Source organism: Abramis brama (genome assembly GCF_963993115.1).
Source record: "Abramis brama genome assembly, chromosome: 12".
NCBI classification, from domain to species: domain Eukaryota; kingdom Metazoa; phylum Chordata; class Actinopteri; order Cypriniformes; family Leuciscidae; genus Abramis; species Abramis brama.
In genome coordinates, this window is record NC_139974.1 from 17,656,843 (window position 1) to 17,683,394 (window position 26,552).

Genomic DNA, 26,552 nt, shown 5'->3' on the forward strand with positions numbered 1-26,552 from the left:
TCCACTGGGCTGAACCGCTCGCATATTGACCTCACCACCTCAGGTTGAAGTCTCCATTTCCCGGGCCTCAGTCCCTGCCTCGACAGGATGTCTGCTCCCCGATTCTGGTCCCGGGGATGTACATTGCTCTGAGCCACAATAGTCTCCCCTGGGCCCATAGGAAGATCTGATGAGAGATCTGATTGAGCCTTGTGGTACTCCATACTGAACTTGTGATCGATATGACGTCTCTTTGTTTACTACTACAAACTGATAACAGTCAGAAAAGTATGATTTAAACCTTGCTAATCCAATTCCAGTAATGCCAACATAATTTTCGAGTCTATTCAAAAGAATGTTGTGGTCGATAGTGTCAAATGCAGCACTAAGGTCGAGTAACACTAATAGTAACACTAACACTAAATGTTCACTGAGTGATGAGCTAGTTAGTAGACTGTGCTCACTCAATAAAATAATATAGGGTTCATAGACAATTGGAAAAGTTTTTGGGGCAGACCTGACCTGTTGAAAAGAGATGGTATTCATCCCTCCTGGGATGGTGCTGCTCTTTTCTCTAGTAATATGGCACATAGTCTTAGAGCTCAAACATGACAATCTGGGGCTCAGGTCAGGAAAAAGACAGACTGGCTAAAACGACCGTCTGCTAGCTGTCTCACATCACTGAGGTCAGATAAATCCCATCACATAGAGACTCTTTCACCTAGATATTATCACATAGAGATTGCGTCTGTTCCCCGAACTAGGAAATACAAAATACTCTCAAACCCATTTAAGGGTAAAAATTTGATTGATGTTCAACAAATAAAAAACAAATATAATGCAGAGGAACAAATGATAAAGCTCAGGTTGCTGAATATTCGATCCCTTTCTTCAAAAGCACTTATTGTTAACGATATGATTACAGACCATAACCTAGATGTGCTGTGTTTGACAGAAACTTGGGTAAAACCAGACAATTAAATTACTTTAAATGAGTTCACCCCTGCAAGATTACTGCTATAAACACAAGGCTTGTTTAAAAGGAAAAGGGGGAGGTATTGCTGTAATTTATTGCTGTATGATGTAAGTGTGAACTCGTGAATAAAAACTAGATGAAAATGTGAGTGAGGGACGTTTTTGGAAAAGATCTATATATAGATATATAGTATAACTGCTGGATTTTGTGGGGCCCCCTGGGCACCTATAATTGTCACCACCTTTCACCCCACTTGCGATGGCCCTGCTGTTAGATCGTAGCCTACATTAAAAGTGAGTGACATGCTAAAGATAATAAATGGTATTTGTTCCTTTCCTCAAATTGAATCGGTTATGTAACAAAATAAATGAGTGCACGTTTGAAAAATATATTAATTTCTATTTAATGTAAGATAGTGATGTTACGTTAGTGAACAAATCTGCCTTTTTAATAAACGTTTTATGTAATCGATCTCGTTATTTTGACTCATATTTGTCATTCACTAATCTCCCTGCGCTCCTCAAGTGCGCTCCAGTTCAGTAGGCTAGTCAGGGCACTGATCAGGGAGTCGGCCACATTCATGTCACAATATACTGATTCACGACCTTCCCATAACGGCTCTCATTGGTTAGTGGCACAGTAATGACGTAGACTCCACGGTAAACAGGAAATACGGTTGAAAACAATGCTTATGACTTATACATGGTAGTATAAAACAAAACTTTGAATCCGTTAATTACTTGTATCTGGTAATAATATATAGTATTATAAATATTGTTCTTTTTTGGAAAATGTTTCATTATGTACATTTCCAAGCAATAATCCAGTTACTTCTTTTGACTTGTCACATTGCAAATGTCAACGAACTTAGTTTCAAGTTATTTTTATTCATTTTAATTTTATTTCAGTATATGCTTTACAGTTACAAGTATTCATTTTTAACATTTAAATAAAAGTCTAATATTTTCAGCAAGTCTCAAGATGTTATTAAAATGGATTTAATGAAAATGGTTATGGTTAAAATACCAGCATTGTTTGTATATGAATAACATGCCAAGACAATTATTTAATTGTTATTTACTTAGTATCAAACGGTTTAATTAGTTCTGATAAAGATAGGTGAAACTTTATAGCCTGGCTAACGTCAGACCTCGTCTCATTGAGACGTGGTCTGGGAACCACATGTTCATTTTCTCGTAATTGAGGCGTGGTTTACGAATGCCCAGAGCCGTTTATTGGGCGCTACGAATGTCTATCAAATGCGCCTGTACGTAGCTTATAGCCAATCATTTCAATTATACCAGATGACGCATGTAGAGCGACAGAAATTCGACAAGGAAGAAGACGAAATAAACGCGTTCTAAACTACTTAGAACACTATCTAAGGCTGCATTGAAAGGTAACTTCACGTCTGATGCCATGTTGGATCCATAGATATAAACAAACTGCTTCGGTGTGTCGCATAGACGTCGTCATCGTCTTGCTGCTCCCCCCCTGTTCTGTGATTGGTTCCCTTTTTGAGGGGAAAATCTGGTCCATGGTGTCCAGGCTGCCTAGCAGCGTGAATAAAATCGTGCTGCGCGCAAGGCAGCATGGGGAAACCCAGGCTAGAAACTTTACATATACATTTTGTCTTTTACAAATTAAACACTGACACACCAGTAAGCTGGTTAGATAAAATACTGTGTCTGACCCTAGCAACGGATTGACATTATTACTATTGAATGTAGTTTCATGTTTAATATAATAAATGTATACTTAATAATAATAATAATAATAATAATAATATCAATATAGTTTACTTTTAATAAATGTATTCATAGAAATATATGTGTGTGTGTGTGTATGTGTAAGTGTATATGTGTGTGTGTGTGTGTGTATATATATATATATATATATATATATATATATATAAACACTCATATATATACTTAGGCCTACGATGCTTTTGGAAAACGTTGCTCTAGTTATTTGTGTGATATGGTAAAGTTACACAATCTTTTTTTTTTTAAATACTTCCTTTTAACATCACACTAAACGCCACTCAGAATAAAAAATTGTAATTAAAATTCAAACAAAAAAAGAATAGCTTGCCTGTACTCACCATACTGCGATGAACCGCGGAAATGAAAACCCGCTAGAATCGACGTCATGACTTGTGTAGAGAGAAAATATTAACTATGCAACCGTGTACTACAGTATCACATCAGACAGTGCATTGTAGTCTCCCTGAGGAAAAAAATTATTCATTCGTTGCTATAGGAGAGGAAGAATTGTCTAAACTCGTTAAATCATCTAAATCAACAACATGTATGTTAGACCCTAAACCGACTAAGCTATTGAAAGAGATGCTTCCAGAGGTCATAGATCCTCTTCTTAATATCATTAATTCATCTTTGTCACTAGGATATGTACCGAAAACTTTTAAGCTGGCTATTATTAAACCTTTTATTAAAAAACGCAACTTGATCCTATAAAAAATTTGTCAATTACAGGCCGATCTCGAATTTACCTTTTCTGTTTAAGATACTAGAAAAGGCAGTATCCTCACAACTATGTTCCTTTTTAAAAAGAAATGGTATCTGCAAGGATTTTTAGTCAGGATTTAGACCGTACCATAGTACTGCGACAGCTCTTAAGTAATTAGAGTCACAAATTACTTGCTCTTATCATCCGATCGTGGTTGTATCTCTCTATTAGTGTTACTCGATCTTAGTGCTGCATTTGATACCATTGACCACAACATTCTTTTTAATAGGCTCGAAAAATATGTTGGCATTAGTGGAATTGCATTAGCATGGTTTAAATCATACTTATCTGACCGTTATCAGTTTGTAGTTCGATCACGAGTTGAATGGAGTACCACAAGGCTCAGTACTAGGACCGTTGCTGTTCACTCTGTACATGATACCCTTGGGAGATATCATTAGGAAGTATTGGATTAGTTTTCACTGTTATGCCGATGATACTCATCTCTATATCTCTTCGTGCCCGACAAAACTTACCAATTCGAAAAAAGGAACTTAATGCATAGCTGATATAAAAATTTGGATGACTAGTTATTTCCTACTACTTAATTCTGAAATATATGAGTTTCTAATGATTGGACCAAAAACCTCTGCACGCAGCAGTTCTTACTAGAACCAGGAAGTATGACCATATTACCCCGGTTCTGTCAACACTGCATTGGCTTACTATTAACCCTCTGGGGTTGGCAAACGCGCCAGCGTGTTTTGCTAGATTTTTTTCACATAGCAGCAAAATAGACTTAAAATACTCCGTCATTTATGGTCATACAGACTTAAGAAATATAAATAAATAAAAAACTGTAAAATGTTTACTTTTTTATGTGTCCACTTACAATCGAACTTACAATGCACAAAAGCATTGTGCTTTTGTAAAATAAAGAAAATAAACAGGGTGTGATTTCTGCCTCTCCGTCTCTGTGAACTTTTTTTCTGGAGCACGTCTCTAAACTTAAACAAGACTCAGCAAATACTATTCACCCAGGCATGAGCAATATATCTTTATAATCATTTAAGTGTCTACTATTAAATTATCTAATTCAAAATGAAAACAAATATTCTCTGTTTGAATGAAAAGAGAGAGATGTCAGTCATTCTCATTTCAGCTCATAATCTGCTAATGTGAACACGCCTACGGAGAGCGCACGCTATTGAAACACAAATGATCTGAGGCAATCCATGCAAACGTGTCAACACCCACATCAACTCGATAAAACACATCAAGTTTAATCAGATTAATGTTCTTTACGTCGTCTTGCGACGCTGTGAGGAATAATACTATCGTAATAATAATCCTGGAAAATTTACCTCAGAAGTCAAGTCAAGTCACCTTTATTTATATAGCGCTTTTTACAATACAGATTGTATCAAAGCAGCTTCACATTGATAACATGAAAATAATACAACAAAGTTTGTTTCTAGAAGAAAATTGCATCATCGTCCACCCTTAATAAGGCAGATCAATAATATTGTTGAATATTAAATGCCCCCAACTAAGCAAGCCAAAAGCCAAGGCAACAGTGGCAAGGAACCAAAACTCTATCAGGTGACAGAATGGAGAAAAAAACCTTGGGAGAACCCAGGCTCAGTCGGGGGCCAGTTCTCCTCTGGCCAACGAGCGAACAGTGTATGATTATGATCCAGGCAGCATTACAGGTCAGAAGTCAGATTGGTCTTGTCGATGAGGCCTTCACAAGGCTGATGAGGCTGGCACTTCAGGGATGCGGGTTCAGGTGCAGATGCACCATCTGATCTGGATACGGCCGGAGTCCACCTCACTTCAGTAAACGGAGAGACTGGTTGACACTTCAGTACTGCGTTGTCATCGCGTCCAGGTGCTGGTCCTTCATCAGATCTGGATACGGCCTGGATCCGACGGACTGCTTGAAACCTCGGTATAAACAGAGAGACTAATATTAGCGTAGATGCCATTCTTCTTATGAAGTACATCAGGATTTATGGGAAGTGTTCCCGGTTCCGGCTGGCCTAATCTATGCATCCTAATATGGTATTATAGAAGTCTAAAATGTGTTATGTGTATGCTAGGTCAAAGAGATGTGTTTTTAGTCTAGCTTTGAACTGACAGAGTGTGTCTGCTTCCCGGACAATGTTAGGATGACTGTTCCAAAGTTTTGGTGCTAAATAGGAGCAGGATCTACCGCCAGCAGTCGATTTTGATATTCTAGATATTATCAACTGGCCGGAATTTTGAGATCGCAATAGACGTGAAGGACTATAATGTGTTAAGAGCTCGCTCAAGTAATGCGGAGCTAAACCATTTAGTGCTCTGTAAGTAATCAGCAATATTTTAAAATTTATACGATGTTTAATAGGGAGCCAATGCAGTGTTGACAGAACTGGGCTAATATGGTCATACTTCCTGGTTCTGGTAAGAACTCGAGCTGCTGCGTTTTGGACCAGCTGTAATTTGTTTATTAAGCATGCAGGGCAACCACCCATTAGAGCATTACAATAATCTAGCCTTGATGTCATGAACGCATGAACTAATTGTTCCGCATTTGCAAATGAGAGCATATGACGTAATTTAGATATAATATTTTTAAGATGGAAAAATGCAGTTTTACAGATACTAGACATGTGACTTTCAAATGAAAGATTGGTATCAAAGAGCACACCCAGGTTCCTAACCGACGACGAAGACTTAACAGAGCAGCCATCAAGTGTTAGACAGTATTCTAGGTTATTACGTGAGAAAGTTTTTTGTCCAATAATTAGAATCTCTGTTTTTTCAGAATTAAGTAGTAGGAAATTACTAGTCATCCAATTTTTTTATATTCAGCTATGCATTCCATTAATTTTGTGAATTGGTAAGTTTTGTCTGGGCGTGAAGAAATATAGAGCTGAGTATCATCAGCATAACAGTGAAAACTAATGCCATGCTTCCTAATGATATCTCCTAAGGGTAGCATGTACAGAGTGAACAGCAACGGTCCTAGTACTGAGCCTTGTGGTACACCATACTGAACTTGTGATCGATAAGACATCTCTTCATTTACTGCTACAAACTGATAACTCTCAGATAAGTATGATTTAAACCATGCTAATGCAATTCCACTAATGCCAACATAATTTTCGAGTCTATTTAAAAGAATGTTGTGGTCGATAGTGTCAAATGCAGCACTAAGATCGAGTAACACTAATAGCAAGGTACAACCACGATCGGATGATAGGAGCAAATCATTTTTGACTCTAATGAGAGCAGTCTCAGTACTATGGTACGGTCTAAATCCTGACTGAAAATCCTCGCAGATATCATTTCTTTCTAAAAAGGAACATAGTTGTGAGGATACTGCCTTTTCTAGTATCTTTGACAGAAAAGTTAGATTCGAGATCGGCCTGTAATTGACTTATTCTGTAGGATCAAGTTGCGTTTTTTTAACAAGCGGTTTAATCATAGCCAGCTTAAAAGTTTTCGGTACATATCCTAGTGACAAAGATGAATTAATGATATTAAGAAGATGATCTGTGACCTCTGGAAGCATCTCTTTCAGTAGCTTAGTCGGTATAGGGTCTAACATACATGTTGTCGATTTAGATGATTTAACGAGTTTAGTAAATTCTTCCTCTCCTATAGCAACGAATGAATCAAATGTTTCTTCAAGGAGACTACAATGCACTGCCTGATGCGATACTGTAGTAGACGGTTGCATAGTTATAATTTTCTCCCTAATATTATCAATCTTGTTAGTAAAGAAGTGCTGATTTAATTTCGAGGAGCAACGGAATGGATCCAGCTGAGGATTGTGAATAGTAAGCTCTTTATTCTTAAGTGCTTTGTTCTAATCACTATATGGAATAGTGTCTGTAAACCGCAAAAATACTGTTTAAATTTGAAACGCGTTTCTGTGTGTGAATGAATGAACGGCACAAATGTGCGCTGTTGTTTACAGGCACTTATATTAGTAAACATGTTATTTTTACATGAACACGTCTACTAGTTTAACTTTTACCAAACTATACTGTATCACTATATCACTAAACTGAGATGAGTAAAAATGAGTAAAAATCGACTGAAATATGTTGAAATTATGGGCCCTATCATACACCCGGTGCGATGAAGCGCCAAGCACAACGCAAGTGTTTTTTGCTAGTTTCAATCTGACGCATGTATCATTTTCATGTCCTGCGCCACATTGTTTAAATAGCAAATGCATTTGAGCCCATTTGTGCGCCCACGGGCGTGCTGGTCTGAAAATGAGGTGTGTTCAGGCGCATTGTTGGCGCGTTGCTATTTTGAAGCAACTGAATATTTTTTTTTGTTATTTAAAGAGCGCATTAGTAATGTGCGCCTACAGGCGAGTCCACTCTGCTTTTTAAACACACAGGGACACGCAGCTGCACACAAACATGCCAAATATTAAACATAAAAATGATTAAAATGTAGATCAGTTTCCTCGCTAGAGATGCGTTCAGTTTTTCCGCTTGCAAATTCCGCCATGTGAATAGCGAATCCGCCACGGCGCAAGTGCAACTAGCTTTTAAAGGGAATGGGAGAAGAGTCTCTGGTTGGTTTATTTCACGTTACGCTCAAAACACACCCATTACTCATTAAGAGAATAGGGACAACCCTTTTAGACCATGCGCTGGGCGCACAAACATTTTTCCTGTCGTTAAACTAGCAAAAGTGGATTCGGACATGCCTTAAGTGCACTTGCGCTTTAGACCATGCGCTTAGATCGTTAAGATAGGATAGATAGGATTTGTTGACTAGTTTTGGATAGATTATAAACTTTCTACTGTAAAATAGATTACTGCCACATCAAATAAGCTTTTGTTCGCCAATTTCTGCTCATATGTTAAATATATAGTATGTTTTGTCAAAAATAAAAAGTCATCAGAGATGGCAAAAGTACTCACTTCCCGTACTCAAGTAGAAGTTAAAAAATACTGATTTAACTTCTTTACCCAAGTAAAAGTAACAAAGTACAGGCTTGGAAATTTACTTATAGTATAAAAGTAAAAGTAGCCTTGCGAATGACATCCATTTTTTATGCAAAGCTACCTGGACCACACAAATGTTACTAGAGTGCAAGCTGAGAAACTTAAGTGCCATCCATCCATCCATCCATCCATCTTCTTCCACTTATCCAGGGCCGGATTGCGGTGGCAGCATTCTAAGCAGTGATGCCCAGACTTTCCTCTTCCTAGACACTTCCTCCAGCTCTTCCGGGGGGACACACCGAGGTGTTCCCAGGCCAGCCGGGAGACATAGTCCCTCCAGCGTGTCCTACGTCTTTCCTGGGGTCTCCTCCCGGGGGGACATGCCCGGAACACCTTCCCGGGAAGGCGTCCAGGAGGCATCCGGTACAGATGCCCGAGCCACCTCAGCTGGCCCCTCTTGATGTGGAGGAGCAGCGGCTCTACTCTGAGCTCCTCCCAAGTGACCGAGCTTCTCACCCTATCTATGCAGAGAAAGCTCATTTTGGCCGCCTGTATTCGGGATCTTGTCCTTTCGGTCATGACCCACAGCTCATGACCATAGGTGAGAGTAGGAATGTAGATTGACCGATAAATCAAGAGCTTCGCCTTGAGGCTCAGCTCTTTCTTCACCACAACAGACCGGTACATCGACCGCATTACTGCAGAAGCTGCACCGATCCATCTGTCAATCTCCCGTTCCATCCTTCCCTCACTCGTGAACAAGACCCCAAGATATTTGAACTCCTCCACTTGAGGCAGGAACTCTCCACAAACCTGAAGTGGGCAAGCCACCTTTTTCCGACTGAGAACCATGGCCTCGGATTTGGAGGCGCTGATTCTCATCCCAGCTGCTTCACACTCGGCTGCAAACCGTCCCAGTGCATGCTGAAGGTCCTGGTCTGATGGGGCCAGCACGACAACATCATCCGCAAAGAGCAGAGATGAAATTGTGTGGTCCCCAAACCTGACACCCTCCGGACCCTGGCTGCGCCTAGAAATTCTGTCCATAAAAATTATAACAGAATCTGCGACAAAGGGCAGCCCTGCCGGAGCCCAACATGCACCGGGAACAAGTCTGACTTACTGCCGGCAATGCGAACCAAGCTCCTGCTCCGGTCGTACAGAGAAACTTAAGTGGATTTGGAAAAAAGGTTCTTTATATGCCATTGCCTACATTTTAAATGGATGTCTGCCAATAGGCCTGAAACATCACATAGCCTATATGATTATTGTGACAGACTGGGACTCCAGGTTAATAAGATTCTGACTGAGGAGCAAGATATGAATTCAATTGTGATTCTGTGAGAATTCACAGATCCAGTTAATCTTTTTTTAATCTTCCCCTTAACATTTAAAGGAATCTACATGTATGTAATGATTTGCCGCAAATGAATGCCGCCAAATCTGTCGAGTCGTTTTGTAGTGGTGCGACAAGTGCAACGTATATTCCCATCCAATTGACCCTTCGCAAAGAACCGCCCCCTTTAGGTACCGTTGCTATGTCCAACAAGCGACGCCATTCTCACGCCGTTTTCACGCAGTGAAACATACATCGCTGAGCAGAGAGGACACTGACAACACACTGACAGACAGGACAGACCAGTTATTTTTTATATGAAACAAAGTCTCACCTTTCAAATTTTGTCATTTTTTAAAGAAATTTAAGCAATAAAAAACGTTTTCAGATCGATCAGTTTAAGCTGCTCGTGAACCGATCATCTCTTCCTTCTAGTTAATTTATAACATCAAATAAACATGAATGAATATAAGAAGGAATGTTGTTTTAACTGCGGTACACTTCGTTTTTCAAGTTTAAATCCTCCAATGTTAATCTACTAACTCTCCTGACTGCTTTGTCGACAAAATGGCGGATGGCGGATTATGATTGGTCAGAACGCCTGTCAATCAAACTCCCTGCAAAGGGTTGATGACGTGAAAAATAATAACGGTAACTCCACTGAAATTATTTGAAACTAAAGTAACAAGCCAATTTTGTAAAATGTAAGGAGTAGAAAGTACCGATATTCGTGTTAAAAATGTAAGGAGTAAAAGTAAAAAGTCAGAACAAATCTACTTGAGTACAGTAATGAAATATTTGTACTTCGTTACTTCCCATCTCTGAAAGTCATCAACTAAGATGTTATAATAGTATTTGTTCCAATGTAAGTCCTTAACTTTGAAATACATATGATTAAATGTATACTTTTTAAAAAGAAAAATTACACTTGAAATATTGTTACAATTGTAATTTTTGTTGATTTACATGTGAAAACTTTTTAATAAAATAGCAAAAAAATATATTTACAAGGCAGATGTAAACAAAATCTTAACAGGTCAATGTAAGCCTTCTCATTAAATTATTTATTATTGTTTGTTTTTTTTATTAGTGACACATTTGGGGAGAGGATATATTCCAAAACTTTCTGAAAATACAGTATGAGAATTAACTGCACAATTACTAGAAATGTTTACCTTGGAAATTATACAATATGCATGCATACAAAATTTGTGGAAAAATATCTATATTTTTTCAAGATGTTTCAGACTCTAACTTCGAACCAATTCTGTAGAATGGCCCACATAACCTATTTGAACAGGATTTGTTTCCAGGTGTACTATGTACTATGTACTAAAAATGTGCTTTTGACTTTCATTTAAATTTGGATCATATTGTTATAAATATATATATATATTAGAGCTGTCAATCGATTAAAAAAATTAATCGTGATTAATCACATGATTGTCATGAGTTAACTCGCGATTAATTGCATTTAATCGCACATTTATTATTTGTTCTAAATGTACCTTAAATTAATACATTTCAAGTTTGTAATACTCTAATCAACATGGGCATGGATAAATATGGATGCTTTATGCAAATGTATGTTTATTATTGAAACCATAGTCAACATTATGGAAGCCCGTTTCCGCCACGTTGAGTAAAAAAAAAAAAAGATTCTTTAAGTCATAATAATGAGAAACTTTCTCATAATAATGACTTAACATCTCAAAATAATGAGAAACTTTCTCGTAATTATGACTTAAACATCTCGTAATAATGAGAAACTTTCTTGTAATAATGAGAAACTTTCTCGTAATAATGACTTAACATCTCGTAATAATGAGAAACTTTCTCATAATAATGACTTAACATATCGTAATAATGAGAAACTTTCTCGAAATAATGACTTATCTCGTAATAATGAGAAACATTCTCTAAATAATGACTTAACATCTCGTAATAATGAGAAACTTTCTCTAAATAATGACTTAACATCTCGTAATAATGAGAAACTTTCTCGTAATAATGACTTAACATCTCGTAATAATGAGAAACTTTCTTAGCATGGATGCCAGCCGAACTTAGCCCCGCCCACAAAATTTTTAGGTCGGGAAGTTCGGTCTGGACTCGATCCGTTGAGGAGTTATTATGCCGGAACAAAAATTGTTCGGACCAATCAAATTGTCAGGGCGGGCTTTATACGATGATGGACAGATGAGCACGGTAACGTAATCATCCACGTCATCAACGAGCGCTTGGGTTGAATTCAAATGACTGCCGCTGGAGAATTGAGATTTCACGAGTTCACGCTTACAAATAAGTCAGATAGAATAAATGCATATTTGGCGTGTTGTTCGAGGAGAGGCTCCGGGCTCGGTATTCGTCCCGAAACCAAAGTACTCCCCTCGTATTCCTGGCTGTGGAAGAACAAGCCGAGAGTGAGTGGAGGGATGCTGAAAACTGTCAAGGAATGTTAGGTGAGTTGACAGACTGAACAAATATATGCTTCCTCTCATGCTGATAGTGTAGACCGTAGACGGTAATTGTTTGATGACAAGATTGGATTGATTATTTGAACGTGCTCCTCCCGAACTTTGTTTATGAAACGTGTAGATTCCGCCATCGCGTCTGTTATAGAAGATATCAACAGCGCATTAATTTTAAAAGAGGAACAGAGAACCGTCGATCAAGGCATTTGTCGATCGGAAACATGAATGTAGAACATATGTCACTTACTCCATTGCTCTGATTGGTTGTAGGTCTATCCAATTGAGAGCAGAGGCATTTTCTTTCCTGGTTCGGTTGAAACACACCCCATAATCACAGCCCAATGGAGCAGTATCAGACTCACATTCTGACTAGAATCTGAGTATGACGACGTCAGGCTAAAACTTTCTAGTAATAATAGGCTTGTTTGAGATGCGCCTTGCCTCGCCTGAAGTGTAGTCGAGAGTAGGCGGCTGCAGTGAGGGGAGGAGTGAAAAAAGTGCAGGCAAGACGGACAGATCTCTCTTCTCGCAGTGGATCTGACACCTGTGAGATCAAAGATGGATATCGCGGGATTCACAGGATTCACGCTCGTGCACGGTGTTGCTAATAAACTGGATGTAATTTAAGTTCTGTTGCTTTTAAATGAAAATAAATATAATGAACAAGACACCCATAGCTACTTGTTATTTAATAACATACCAAAGACGTGTTTATCAATCATTTTTACTTTAATGTTTTATATACAGTGAGGAAAATAAGTATTTGAACACCCTGCTATTTTGCAAGTTTTCCCACTTAGAAATCATGGAGGGGTCTGAAATTGTCATCGTAGGTGCATGTCCACTGTGAGAGACATAATCTAAAAAAAAAAAAATCCAGAAATCACAATGTATGATTTTTTAACTATTTATTTGTATGATACAGCTGCAAATAAGTATTTGAACACCTGAGAAAATCAATGTTAATATTTGGTACAATAGCCTTTGTTTGCAATTACAGAGGTCAAACGTTTCCTGTAGTTTTTCACCAGGTTTGCACACACTGCAGGAGGGATTTTGGCCCACTCCTCCACACAGATCTTCTCTAGATCAGTCAGGTTTCTGGGCTGTTGCTGAGAAACACGGAGTTTGAGCTCCCTCCAAAGATTCTCTATTGGGTTTAGGTCTGGAGACTGGCTAGGCCACGCCAGAACCTTGATATGCTTCTTACAGAGCCACTCCTTGGTTATCCTGGCTGTGTGCTTCGGGTCATTGTCATGTTGGAAGACCTAGCCTCGACCCATCTTCAATGCTCTAACTGAGGGAAGGAGGTTGTTCCCCAAAATCTCGCAATACATGGCCCCGGTCATCCTCTCCTTAATACAGTGCAGTCGCCCTGTCCCATGTGCAGAAAAACAACCCCAAAGCATGATGCTACCACCCCCATGCTTCACAGTAGGGATGGTGTTCTTGGGATGGTACTCATCATTCTTCTTCCTCCAAACACGTTTAGTGGAATTATGACCAAAAAGTTCTATTTTGGTCTCATCTGACCACATGACTTTCTCCCATGACTCCTCTGGATCATCCAAATGGTCATTGGCAAACTTAAGACGGGCCTTGACATGTGCTGGTTTAAGCAGGGGAACCTTCCGTGCCATGCATGATTTCAAACCATGACATCTTAGTGTATTACCAACAGTAACCTTGGAAACGGTGGTCCCAGCTCTTTTCAGGTCATTGACCAGCTCCTCCCGTGTAGTTCTGGGCTGATTTCTCACCTTTCTTAGGATCATTGAGACCCCACGAGGTGAGATCTTGCATGGAGCCCCAGTCCGAGGGAGATTGACAGTCATGTTTAGCTTCTTCCATTTTCTAATGATTGCTCCAACAGTGGACCTTTTTTCACCAAGCTGCCTGGCAATTTCCCCGTAGCCCTTTCCAGCCTTGTGGAGGTGTACAATTTTGTCTCTAGTGTCTTTGGACAGCTCTTTGGTCTTGGCCATGTTAGTAGTTGGATTTTTACTGATTGTATGGGGTGGACAGGTGTCTTTATGCAGCTAACGACCTCAAACAGGTGCATCTAATTTAGGATAATAAATGGAGTGGAGGTGGACATTTTAAAGGCAGACTAACAGGTCTTTGAGGGTCAGAATTCTAGCTGATAGACAGGTGTTCAAATACTTATTTGCAGCTGTATCATACAAATAAATAGTTAAAAAATCATTATTGTGATTTCTGGATTTTTTTTTTTAGATTATGTCTCTCACAGTGGACATGCACCTACGATGACAATTTCAGACCCCTCCATGATTTCCAAGTGGGAGAACTTGCAAAATAGCAGGGTGTTCAAATACTTATTTTCCTCACTGTATATTATAAATATGACAACAATCAAATAACCCATATAAAGATCACATTGTCAAAGAGTTTGGAAATACTCGCACATAATTTATACACACAAAAATAGGATATCAAAGTATTAAATTCAAACATTTTAAAAGAGATCAATACATCACGGTTGTAAGCCAATGAGCATTAAGCTGTGTCGTCAGCAAGTCGTTTCCCATCATGCTTTTGATCAGCGCAGTCGGTGGAGAGCAACTGCGCTCGACTGCAGAATTCGATACGTCCGCCTTGCGCTCGCGAGAGTTTTTTGACATACGTCAGCATGACATCAGAGCCAGGCGGACCGCACTCGGACACATTTCTAACCGGCATGCATCTCGCGCTGATCACCGGTGATCGGTTCTGCGCAGATTTTGCTCATCTCAAACAAGCCTAATGACTTATTTTCTCGCACTTCTACGCATGCGCAAAGCAGCGGAGCAGAAAGGGCGTGCCACACTAGCGACATCCGCTGGTCAAAGCCGTGTAAATGCATCACAGCAAACATGGCACGCTCTGCAAAACAGTTGATTTCATTAAAGTCAGTGTGATCTACTAAGTGAAATCTGTAGTATCATTAAATAACATCATCAGTAGGCCTATATCTTCCATACTTTTCCATGTGCACGATAAGGTGTGAAAGTGGAATGCAGAAGCAGGACGGTTACCATGCTTGTGCACACCGGTGGAAATTGTTACATGAATTTACAAAACTATCAGATTAAAGTTGGAATATTACATTTATTCGTCAAGTTTAAGTGTAACATCTTCATAAAATATATGGGTATGTGTGTTAATATAACACGTATTTTGCAGATGCTTCTAGGATATTTGATGTGCAGGTTCATCTGGAAGATATCAATACAGAAATCACCTTTAAGATGTTTATGACTTTGGGGACATTTACACATAAGTGGGCAGTGGAATGGGGGAAAACGCAAGGTCGAGACGTGTTTTTAAAAGCTGAACTTCTTTTCAATTGAGCGCCGCGTTTTTAGAACGCTGTGTCATGCGCGAGACGCTGCAAAAGAGCGAGCGCAACGTCCGTCTAGTGTGCGTATGCCTAGAAAAGCAATGAAAAAGCGTGTTCTGTATAAACGGACCCTTACACAGATTTCCAGATGAAGTGTTCTTAAAGGAGAACTCCGGTCAATTTTAACATTGAACTCATTTTTTTGTAAATTTGCAGTGCTGTCAGTACAGAAAACAACGACAAAAATCGGTGTTGCCTACACCGTGTTATCCTCTTTTTAAAATTTGCACCCTGTTGACTTAAATGGGGCAAGTTTTAAACCTGCTTTTAGCCTCTTAACATCCTTGATGTGTCATTACAAGTGCACAGCCAATGTGAGTGATTCCTTCAGAGTGAACACGGTGAATCTGACTGCAGTAGATGATATGAATAAAAATGAAGTTTATTCAGCCAGCACTCATACCTGTATTTATTTCCTGTTTTCGGTCAAAGTCCACAGTAGTCGATTGTCGAGTTCACGCGCGTGATCATAGGTAACTAACTAACTGCGTGAACTTGACAATCGACTACTGTGGACTTCGACCGAAAACAGGAAATAAATACAGGTATGAGTGCTGGCTGAATTATTATAATTTTTATTCATATCTTTCACATCTACTGCAGTCAGATTCACCGTGTTCACTCTGAAGGAATCACTCACAATGGCTGTGCACTTGTAATGACACATCAAGGATGTTAAGAGGCTAAAAGCAGGTTTAAAACTTGCCCCATTTAAGTCAACAGGGTGCAAATTTTAAAAAGAGGATAACACAGTGTATATAGGCAACACCGATTTTTGTCGTTGTTCTCTGTACTGACAGCACTCCAAATTGACAAAAAAATGAAAATTGACCGGAGTTCTCCTTTAAACAGATTTGGAAAGGTGTGCTGTCTTATCATTCCTCCATCTATTTGAAATCCATATGATCGCCTTCTGTGTTGCTACTTGTTCATACACAAAAATACGAATGAATATTACAAATGAATAAAAGACTATCTAGTATGGAAGCCCGTCTCATATACTGATCATTTATCATTAATGTTATTCACTGCAGAGCGTGCCATGTTTGCTGTGATGCATTTACACGGCTTTAACCAGGGGATGTCGCTATAGCGTGGCACGCCCTTCTGCTCCGCTGCTTTGCGCATGCATAGAAGTGCGAGAAAATAAGTCATTGGCTGCGTTCCAAACCGCATACTCAATGAGTAGGTACTTAATTTCAATAAGTACTTACTTAACGAGCGCTAAAAGAGTAGGTACTTTATAGCCAGATCTCGTTGAGTATGAATGCGAACCGGACATCTGCCATGTTGACATTATCATGTGACCTACGACGCGTTATCACACGCGCAACAACTTAAAAGATTTGAACGGACACGTTTAATTCATCTATCTGTAAATATCTTGATATTGATTAAACTTGCTCATTTTGTGGTCTTTTTGAAGAAACTGCTGCCCATTTATTTTGTGAATACATTTAGGGTTGATTTAAGTTCTTATATTTAACCCTACTAATGTGACCCACCGTTTTATCCTTAATGATGTTATTTATTTTTATTACGAAATCCCAAAAAATTGTCATCTCTTGAATATGTTGTTAATTTTTTTTTTTTTTATATCCAAACATTTTCATCCACAAGCAAAAGTGGCTAACTGCTTTATTTTTTCCTCTTTTTCTTGTTGAATTTAACTGTCCTTTCATCCCTCAGGCCTATAAATAACAAAAAATGCTTTTTTAAAATGTATTATAATAAATTATTTAAGAAAATATATATTAAGATATTCAACCTTGTAGGTTCTTTTTTCCTGTGTAAAAAATCTCATATTATGTATGCAAACCCATAATATATATATATATATATATATATATATATATATATATATATATATATATATATATATATTATGGGTTTGCATACATAATGAGATTTTTTACAGATCTCATAACATCAGTAACTCGACAGCCCTACCTAGAACGGTTTTCCTCAGCGTTTGTAATGTCTGCACAAAGGGCAGCTGTGTGAAGATTCGCCTTTGGAGGAAAACTGTTGATTTATACTCGAAAAATTTAAGTATCATTAATATTAAAAATTAATATTACCTCAGAATGAATTGCATTGCTATCCCACCCCAAAACATACAATAATAACAACTATAAATGCTGGCCAATACTTAATTATATTACTTTTTACTGAAAATGATATAATTCAATAAAACAAATTGCAATGTATGTCATATGACATAGCTATGCATGATTGAATACACTCTAGATGTGTATATAATGAACATATCTACATTTTCTTTCAAACAATTAAATAAAACATTAATTAAATAATTATATTTTATTTACTGACAACAATGAGAAATATGAATAAATTAGTAAAAGAATGAATGAAAGTCACCATCACACAATAAACAAATGCATAAGTCAACACATGAAACAAAGCTTTATTCAAACTACAATCATGTATGTAGGCTACAGGCACTGATCCCCACATCCTTCTGCCATCTCAACACAGCGGTGCCCATTCTGCGGCTTTATTCTGATGAGTCAGCTGACCGCCAGAGGTGAGCCGTTCCCTCGTGCCGGAGGTTGTTGCGTGATGTGTTGTGCTTCACAATCTGAGGCAATAAGAGCAGGTGGAGTGATGGAGGGTCTCAGAAGGGCAGGTGGAGTGATGGAGGGTCTCATAAGGGCAGGTGGAGTGAAGGGCAGGTGGAGTGATGGAAGGTCTCATAAGAGCAGGTGGACTCATCCATGGCACCGTTTCCATGATTCAGCTCTGGGCTCCTCATCCTCAGTGCTCACACCAGCCTGCTGACATTTCAGATCCTACAAAATGCACAACCATAACACAAAAGCAGCCATTTTAACCGCACAATGTCATTTGATTTCAGTATTATTTAGAAGACAAATGCCGCCATCATCTTTCCTTGCAGGTCCTGCTCCACCACAAAAGATCTGCAGCAAATGCACAGAAATCAAGAATCAGAAAAGTGCTGTAATAGCTCTGTTTGAAATGACAATAATTAAAATAAACTACAACTTAAGATTTAAATAGTTGTTATTCATTTCTGTAGTATACTCACTCAAAGCCTTCATGAGCCACTCTCCACCAGATAAACACACATCTGTTCATCTGACCCTGTAACATCCAGACAAGATTCACGTTACCTCTGTGATTTATGAACTCAACACTACATTTACATGTTGAGGTTGTTTTAACTTTTTATCCAACATAAATGTTCCTCAATTTATCAACTACTAATGGACAAATAAAATAGATAACTTTTGTTTAACGTTAGTTACTTTATAGATTTGTTCTACATAATAGCACACATTCATCACTCAGATGTCTATTTCATGTTGTGATATTTCAAGATTTTCCTGTAAGATGTAAATGGACATTTAAAATAATCGTCTTTAAGGTGTATGGTTTATGCAAATCCACTTTAGAGACGTAACTTACGTGTCTTTACTGGAGCTCCCCTGTTAGCTAACGTTATACATAGTAAAACGTGTTTTTACAGCAAAATCACAACTATACTTTACTGTGTAACGTCTTTACACCTTCAACAATTCAACAGTTTACTCTACAGTAGTTCAACACATGCAATTTTAACAAAAGGAACTGTGTTTACTCACATTTGAAAGCACCCGCGTCGCTTATCTCTGCGATGTTTGATAATGACGTATCCTCTCGCGTGGCCTCCTGGGATAGAAGAGTATCCATCGGTTGAGCACTCAAAAATCTGCGCTGAAGCAGTAGGCCATCCGGGAACTTCTCGCCTACTCTTTTATGAGTACTGAGGTTTCGAACGTACTGCTTCCTTCACGTACTGTTTTCGCCTACTATATAGTAGGAAAGTAGGCATATTCGAACGCACTTAAGTCCGAATCTCGCGATAATTAGTACGTCACCCAGGTAATTCTCGCCTACTCTTTTGGATTCGTACATACTTTTTCGCTCGCCTACTCTTTTTCCCATACTAAATAGTAGGGAAGTATGCGGTTTGGAACGCAGCAATTATTACGAGAAAGTTTCTCATTATTATGAGATGTTAAGTCATTATTATGAGAAAGTTTCTCATTATTATGAGAAAGTTTCTCATTATTACGAGATGTTAAGTCATTATTATGAGAAAGTTTCTCATTATTACGAGATGTTAAGTCATAATTATGAGAAAGTTTCTCATTATTACGAGATGTTAAGTCATTATTACGAGAAAGTTTCTCATTATTACGAGATGTTAAGTCATTATTTCGAGAAAGTTTCTCATTATTACGAGATGTTAAGTCATTATTACGAAAAAAGTTTCTCATTATTACGAGATGTTAAGTCATTATTTCGATAAAGTTTCTCATTATTATGAGAAAGTTTCTCATTAGTACGAGATGTTAAGTCATTATTACGAGAAAGTTTCTCATTATTACAAGATGTTAAATCATAATTATGAGAAAGTTTCTCATTATTTTGAGATGTTAAGTCATTATTACGAGAAAGTTTCTCATTATTATGACTTAAAGAATCTTTTTTTTCTTTACTCAATGTGGCAGAAACGGGCTTCCATACAACATAGAGCATGAAGACGAGACATGTTTCAAAGGTCATAGATGTTTTTCAAAGAACTTGTTCATGTCTATTAGACACATGTAGAAAGAACAAAGAAAGGTTCCCATTACTTCTCTTTCTTTGCACTGAGCAATTTACTAACACAAACATGTTTAGATTTTTGCATGACAGGACAGCTCTTCTTAAAATGCTAAATGTACATTTATTATTTATTATTACATTAGTTTGTCTCTCTCTGTGCCCATTTTGATGAAGCTAAATTCTCAATAAAACTGTTTTCCAAACAACGGTTTGTTACCAAACAACGGAATGAATATGAAATGGTGACTGAAACGCGACCCATTAAGACATAACCAGCTCTCCCTTCCAATATGTTAATCTGCACAAAAATCCTGATAATCGAGCCGTCGTCTGATGAAATCAAATACACATAAGATAAAGACAATATCTGTGCTGTATTTTCAGCTATACTTGCATGTAAAATTAGAGAAGCAACATAATATCTGTGTTTAACTGAATTAAAACGCTGCTCCTCTCTGCAGCGCGAGACGCAGAGAGAGAGAAAGAGAGAGAGAGAGAGGTGCGCGCGTGTGCGCGTGCTGGGAGAGCAGTACCGGCGGTACCGGTAGATTCTCAGAAACTAAATAAGGTTTGGGCACTTTTTTGAAGGGAAAAAAATCGCTAAAGGGGACTGCAATGTCGCTAAGTTGGCAACACTGTGTATCTCCATTTCTCCAACTAGGGGTTGGGCCACGGTCAAACAGAAAATACGCGCTGCGTTAATCGCGCGTTAAAAAAATTTGTGCCGTTAATATGATTTTGCGTTAACGCGCTAACTTTGACAGCACTAATATATATATATATATATATATATATATATATATTTATTTATTTATTTATTTTGTCCTCGCATTCTTTCTTGTGACATAACTGACTGAAAGGCTTATTATGCAGCTCATTATGCTGGTCATTGTCTTCTCAGGTGTGAATCACAGCATTATTCATGATCATTCACGCCCCCATGCATATTGCCTTTCCAAACAAAAAGTGTCTTACAAAATTTAAATCAATGTATTGTTTTATTTTAATGATTAGGCAGGATGATTTTCAGATCATTTTGAAGCAAAAACTCTAGGCGACAACATCCATTAGTCAAATGGCTTGCTGTAATGGCTATCTAACCTAGATGTTATTGAAACACACTTCTAAAGGCGTTCTAAAGGCTAGTTATTGAAAACATGCTTGTTCTCAAGTCTATCTGGTTGTTATTGAAAACATGCTTGCTCTAAAAGCTGTCTAGTTGTCATTGTGTACTTGTTGCTAAGGCAAATGTTATTGAATTATATGCTTGTTAATTAGGCTTCTAGTATTATTGCTGCATACTGTAGTAAGTGACATGTTGTGGTAATTAAAGCGTTGTTTAAGGCTATCTGGTTGCATTGGAAAAATGCTTGTTTCTTTATGCTATTTGATTATATTGGAACATGCTGTGTTAAAGTTAGTACATGCTTGTGGCTTAAAGCTTATCTGGATTATCAGTTAAATGTGTGTGCTAAATACACAGTAGGTACGTTTCACCGCAGAGGTCTGTTATTCAACACTAACAACATTGTAGCTTGATGATCCTGTGAAGGAGTGTGGAATCATGGGAGTCGTCATCTTCACCTCCACAGCGATAGAATCAGCCGACGGGAGCAGAAATTATGTTCATGAATGAGGAAGCACACTGTATTTCATTGCTTAGCTGCACACTGCATCTAACTCAGAGCTATTGCTGCAGGGTGTATGCTTCCCTGACCGGACTACACTACACAGCGCCTGATTCATTTTGATTCATTTCGTGCCATGGCGCTGCTACAGGTCTATCAGGCCACGGCACTCATGGACCTGCACGAGGGTAGCCCAGACCGTGCGCTCATAGGTGAGCTCTGCACCGCATTCGACCTCGCCTTCTGGGGCATGAGTGTCGTGGCGTGTGTGATCGGTCTGGCGATGTCCATGTTAGTGGTCCAGGAGTGCCATCGTTGGCACAGCCTGGTTGTTATGGTGGATGCGGACAAGGTTCGGTTCCTGGTCTCCCCAATTTCCCAGGTTGGGCTGGTCGGCGATGCGGCGGAGAACTGCGCCCAACAGTTTTCTGCCGCCCAAGCGCAGATGGAGACCATCCGGCACATCCTGCCCCGGCGGCCCGCTGCTGCCTCTACCCTGCCGCCGGTGGCAGTTCCTCCGCCTGCTCGTCGCCGAGGGTGTTCCCCTGCCGCTGCTCCCGCTGGGCCTCCGCCGAGCTTCCATGAGCCCGTACTTAACTGTACCCTAAATGTGTGGTGGGTTACGACCATCTTGGATCTGTGTCAACTGAAACGGGCCCTTAAATCTCCGTTCACTTGCTAAACACAGAGATGCATTTTCAAAAATGCCCCGTCCCCAAACTTGGTCTGCAGCGTTTGACCTGAAAGACATGTACTTCAGATCTCTATCCTTCCGCTCCACAGGGGCTTGTGTTCTTGCGTTCGAAGGTACAAAGTATCAGTACATGGTCCTACCCTTCGAGTGCTCCATAGCCAGTTGGGTCTTCAGGTCAACTGGGAAAGAGCAAACTTGCCCAAGGGTTGAGGATTTCTTTTCTAGTATGGAGATGGTCTTGGTCCAGCGCATCTCTCAGACAGAGGTGTGTCAGCTCAGTGCTATTCAAGAAGTGAGAAAGGGCCCCACTGAAACTTTTTCAGAGGCTCCTGGGGCATATGGCAGACGCAGCCACATGGCTTCCTCCATATGAAGACCGCTTCAGCACTGGCTTCACGGCCGAGTCCAGAGGTGGCCGTGGCAGAGCGACACCCTGATAAACACCCTGGCCTGTCGCCAAACCCTCAGCCCGTAAACAGACCTTTTGTTTCTCCGGGCCAATGGCTCCTAGAACGAGTGTCCACTAATACCGGTTGAGGGGCCACGTATAAAGGGCATGCAGTAACAGAGGTCTGGGCGCCCTTCGACTGCATTGGCATCTATTGCCTCGAGTTGCTTACAGTTTCCTCGCTTCGAGACACTGCTACTCAGCAAATATGTACTGGTCTGAAAAGACAACATTGCGACCGTCGAGCTACGCTTCCCTCGCATGTTGCAACTCGCCCACTACCTCCTCCTTGGAGTCAGAAGCTTCTAAGGTCGATTCATTCCTGCAGACCAGGTCTCTGCTTGGTCTCTATCTAGAGGGTAGGGACTTGCCCGCATTTTCGGTAAACGAATCGTGCCTGAAGTTCGGGCTGGCTAACTCTCATGACACCTGAGACCCTGGCCTGGATATGTGCCCAAGGTTCCTACCTCTCCTACAGGACCAGGTGGTGAGCCTGCAAGCGCTGCCCCGGAGGAGGCAGACCCAGCCCTGGCTTTTTCTCCGTCCATCCGCTCCAATGCGGTTATACGTGATCAGAATGCAAAGCCTAGACCTTAGACCAGCTCTGCCTGTTACGGAAACCAGCTGAAGGGAAGGCTGTTTCCAAGCAGAGGTTGGCCCACTACATGTGGTTGCCTTCATCTTGGTGAGGAAGTTTCCCAAGATGCACGTGCCCACCTGGGCGGTGAGCTCCTCCTAAGAGAGGGTATTGCTCCCTCCTAGGCGTTGCCTCGCTGAACAGATGTTAAATAAAGTTGGGGGCTAGGCGACACCTATACATGTTCACTGGAGAACTAGCCTATGTGTCGAACCGTTGCTTCCCGTGGGCTCCCTTCACATGAAGCCAGTTTCACTGTAAGCACAGTTCCTATGGACTGGATATGTGCGCAATTCTTGCTCCAGTGAGTTCCCCTTATTAGCCAAACCCTGTCGAGTTCCTCCATACACTTCGGCAACAGACGTGGCGGAACGTCCGAAGCCAGGCCTATCACTCGTATGCACTGGTGGAACCTGTTAGGCTGGGTCCATATGTTGTGATCCCTACGGCGATCCCATATGTGTATTCTTCCCTGGTACAGCTCCCAGCGGTGAGCCCGTGTCTTCCCTCGGTAGAGTCCGCTCTGCTGTCACTGTTCGGTTGATCCTCCCCCCTGTTATAAGCTGGAGTCATCCCAGTGACATTCCATATGTTGTACTGCCAGTCATCCGTTCAGTCCATATGTGTATTCTCCACATGTTACCTCCCTTCGGGCAGGATGTGGTTTCCGCAGCGTTCCTTCCTTCCTTCCTTGATAGGGTACACTTTCCCAGTGGTCCTGTGGAACAGCAGTTGACTTCCCTGGCCTAAGCCTTGCCTTCTCCGCCTCAAAATTGCGGGGGGTCAGGATGCTTTCATCCAGGCACTGGAAGGTGGCAGCTCTAGTGGCGCTTTCCATAGTAGATCCCATTCAGTCGACGTCTGAACGTGAACGACTGAAAGGGAACGTCTCGGTTGCGTATGCAACCCTCGTTCCCTGAAGGAGGGAACGGAGACGTAGTCCCTTAACCACTATAGCTGGACCACCACTGACTCAGAGTTACTCTCGGCTCCTCAGCGAAAAGCAACTAGTGCGTGCATCCAATTCCGTATTTATACCCACTCCACGTGGGCGGAGTGTGTGATGCAAATCATGCATGCCAATTGCATTGGCTCGTTCAATAGTACTCGAAGAAGACAGACTCCCTAGCGTGATCCCATTCAGTCGACGTCGACTACGTCTCCATTCCCTCCTTCAGGGAACGAGGGTTGCATACGCAACCGAGACGTTTTCAGGTATTGGCAACATGCTTGTTGCCTTAGCTCACTCAGGTAACTGCATTTATTAATAATAATAACAAATTAAATAAATAAAAGGCAACCAGATTTTCGCTGTCAGTTTGTTTTTGGGGGATATTGGCATGTGGTTTTGTTTTGTGGGGTTATTTGCTGCTCTTATCCATGCTAGGCTGCATGGATGCGCAGGGAGTTCTTGCCCAGAACAGAACCATACCGCCAATCCAAACTATATGCTAATTGTCAATCGTATTTGACGATAGTGGCCCTGACAGAAATCGTATACATTTTAAAATATTGCTGATTACTTACAAAGCATTAAATGGTTTAGCTCCCGAGTACTTGACGAGCTCTTAACACATTATAATCCCTCACGTCTATTGCGATCTCAAAATTCTGGCCAGTTGATAATATCTAGAATATCAAAATCGACTGCTGATTGTAGATCCTTTACCTATTTAGCACCTAAACTCTGGAACAATCTTCCTAATATTGTATAATAAGCTCTGTCAAATCTAGACTAAAAACACTAGAATCTCTTTAACCTAGCATACACATAGAACATTATATATTCCTATTATTCAAATCAGTTAAATGATTATTAGGCTGCATAAATTAGGTCAGCCGGAACCGGGCCGTATCCAGATCAGATGGTGGACCCGCACAATCACAATGCATGATGTCGTCAGCCAGATGCGGGGCGTATCCAGATCAGATGGTGGACCTGCGCGTAGACACGACCACAACGCATGATGTAGTCAGCCGTATTCGGGCCGTATACAGATCAGATGGAGGACCTGTGCCTAGAAACAACCACAACGCACCCCTGAAGTGTCAGCAGAGATTGTGTCTACTAGATTCTGCACTGTGAAGACCTCATCGACACAACAGCCATTGGCACTAATCCTCAACAAACTCGTCTCCATTCCCAATACAGTCTGACTTCTGACCTATAATGCTGCCTGAATAATAATCATACACTGTTTGTCCGTTGGCCAGAGGAGAACTGGCCGCCCGACTGAGCCTAGTTTCTCCTAAGGTTTTTTTCTTCATCTGTCACCTGATGGAGTTTTGGCTCATTGCCTTTTACACCTTTGTCGCCATTGGCTTTTGGCTTGCTTAGTTGGGGACATTTAATTTAATATTCAACAATATTATTGATCTACATTTACACTTTTATAAGAGAACTGAACTGAGCTGGACGATGACATCACGGGTTTCTCCGGAGTGGCTATACATATATAAATGGACGTGGTTCCCAAACCTGTCCTGGAGTACCCCCAACACTGCATGTTTTCTTTGTCTCCCTAATCAAACACACCTGATTCAACTCATAATGAGCTGATGAGTTGAATCAGGTGTGTTTGATTAGGGAGACAAAGAAAACATGCAGTGTTGGGGGTACTCCAGGACAGGTTTGGGAAACACTGGACTAAAGTAATAACTTTTTTACAACAAAAATGAAACATTACCAAACTTACTTAAGATGGATGGTGTATTTTCTTCTGGGAAAAAAAAAACAATGTTGCATAATTTTCCTGTTATCTCTGTAAAGCTGCTTTGAAACAATCTGTATTGTAAAAAGCGCTAAATAAATAAAGGTGACTTGACTTGTCAGAGCTTTACAGTGATAATAGGAAATTACGGTAATAAGATTGTTTAGGCTTTACAACAGCTCTAGGATAAAGTTATTGTCCAGCTAA

General features: G+C 40.1%; 1 protein-coding gene and 1 long non-coding RNA gene across 2 annotated transcripts in view; one reads left to right on the top strand and one right to left on the bottom strand.

Moving 5' to 3' along the window:
• The window catches only part of LOC311093864 (SH3 and cysteine-rich domain-containing protein 2-like), a gene marked incomplete at its 3' end in the record, with an annotated part of 180,347 nt that overhangs the window by 27,397 nt on the left and 126,398 nt on the right, over positions 1–26,552 (top strand). The gene's annotated exons all lie outside the window — the stretch shown is intronic.
• Positions 18,498–19,596, bottom strand: LOC311093871. Its single transcript, XR_014608493.1, has 3 exons — positions 19,219–19,596; positions 18,663–18,718; positions 18,498–18,534 (listed from the first exon to the last, which is right to left on the bottom strand). It is a non-coding gene; the product is annotated as an uncharacterized lncRNA (long non-coding RNA).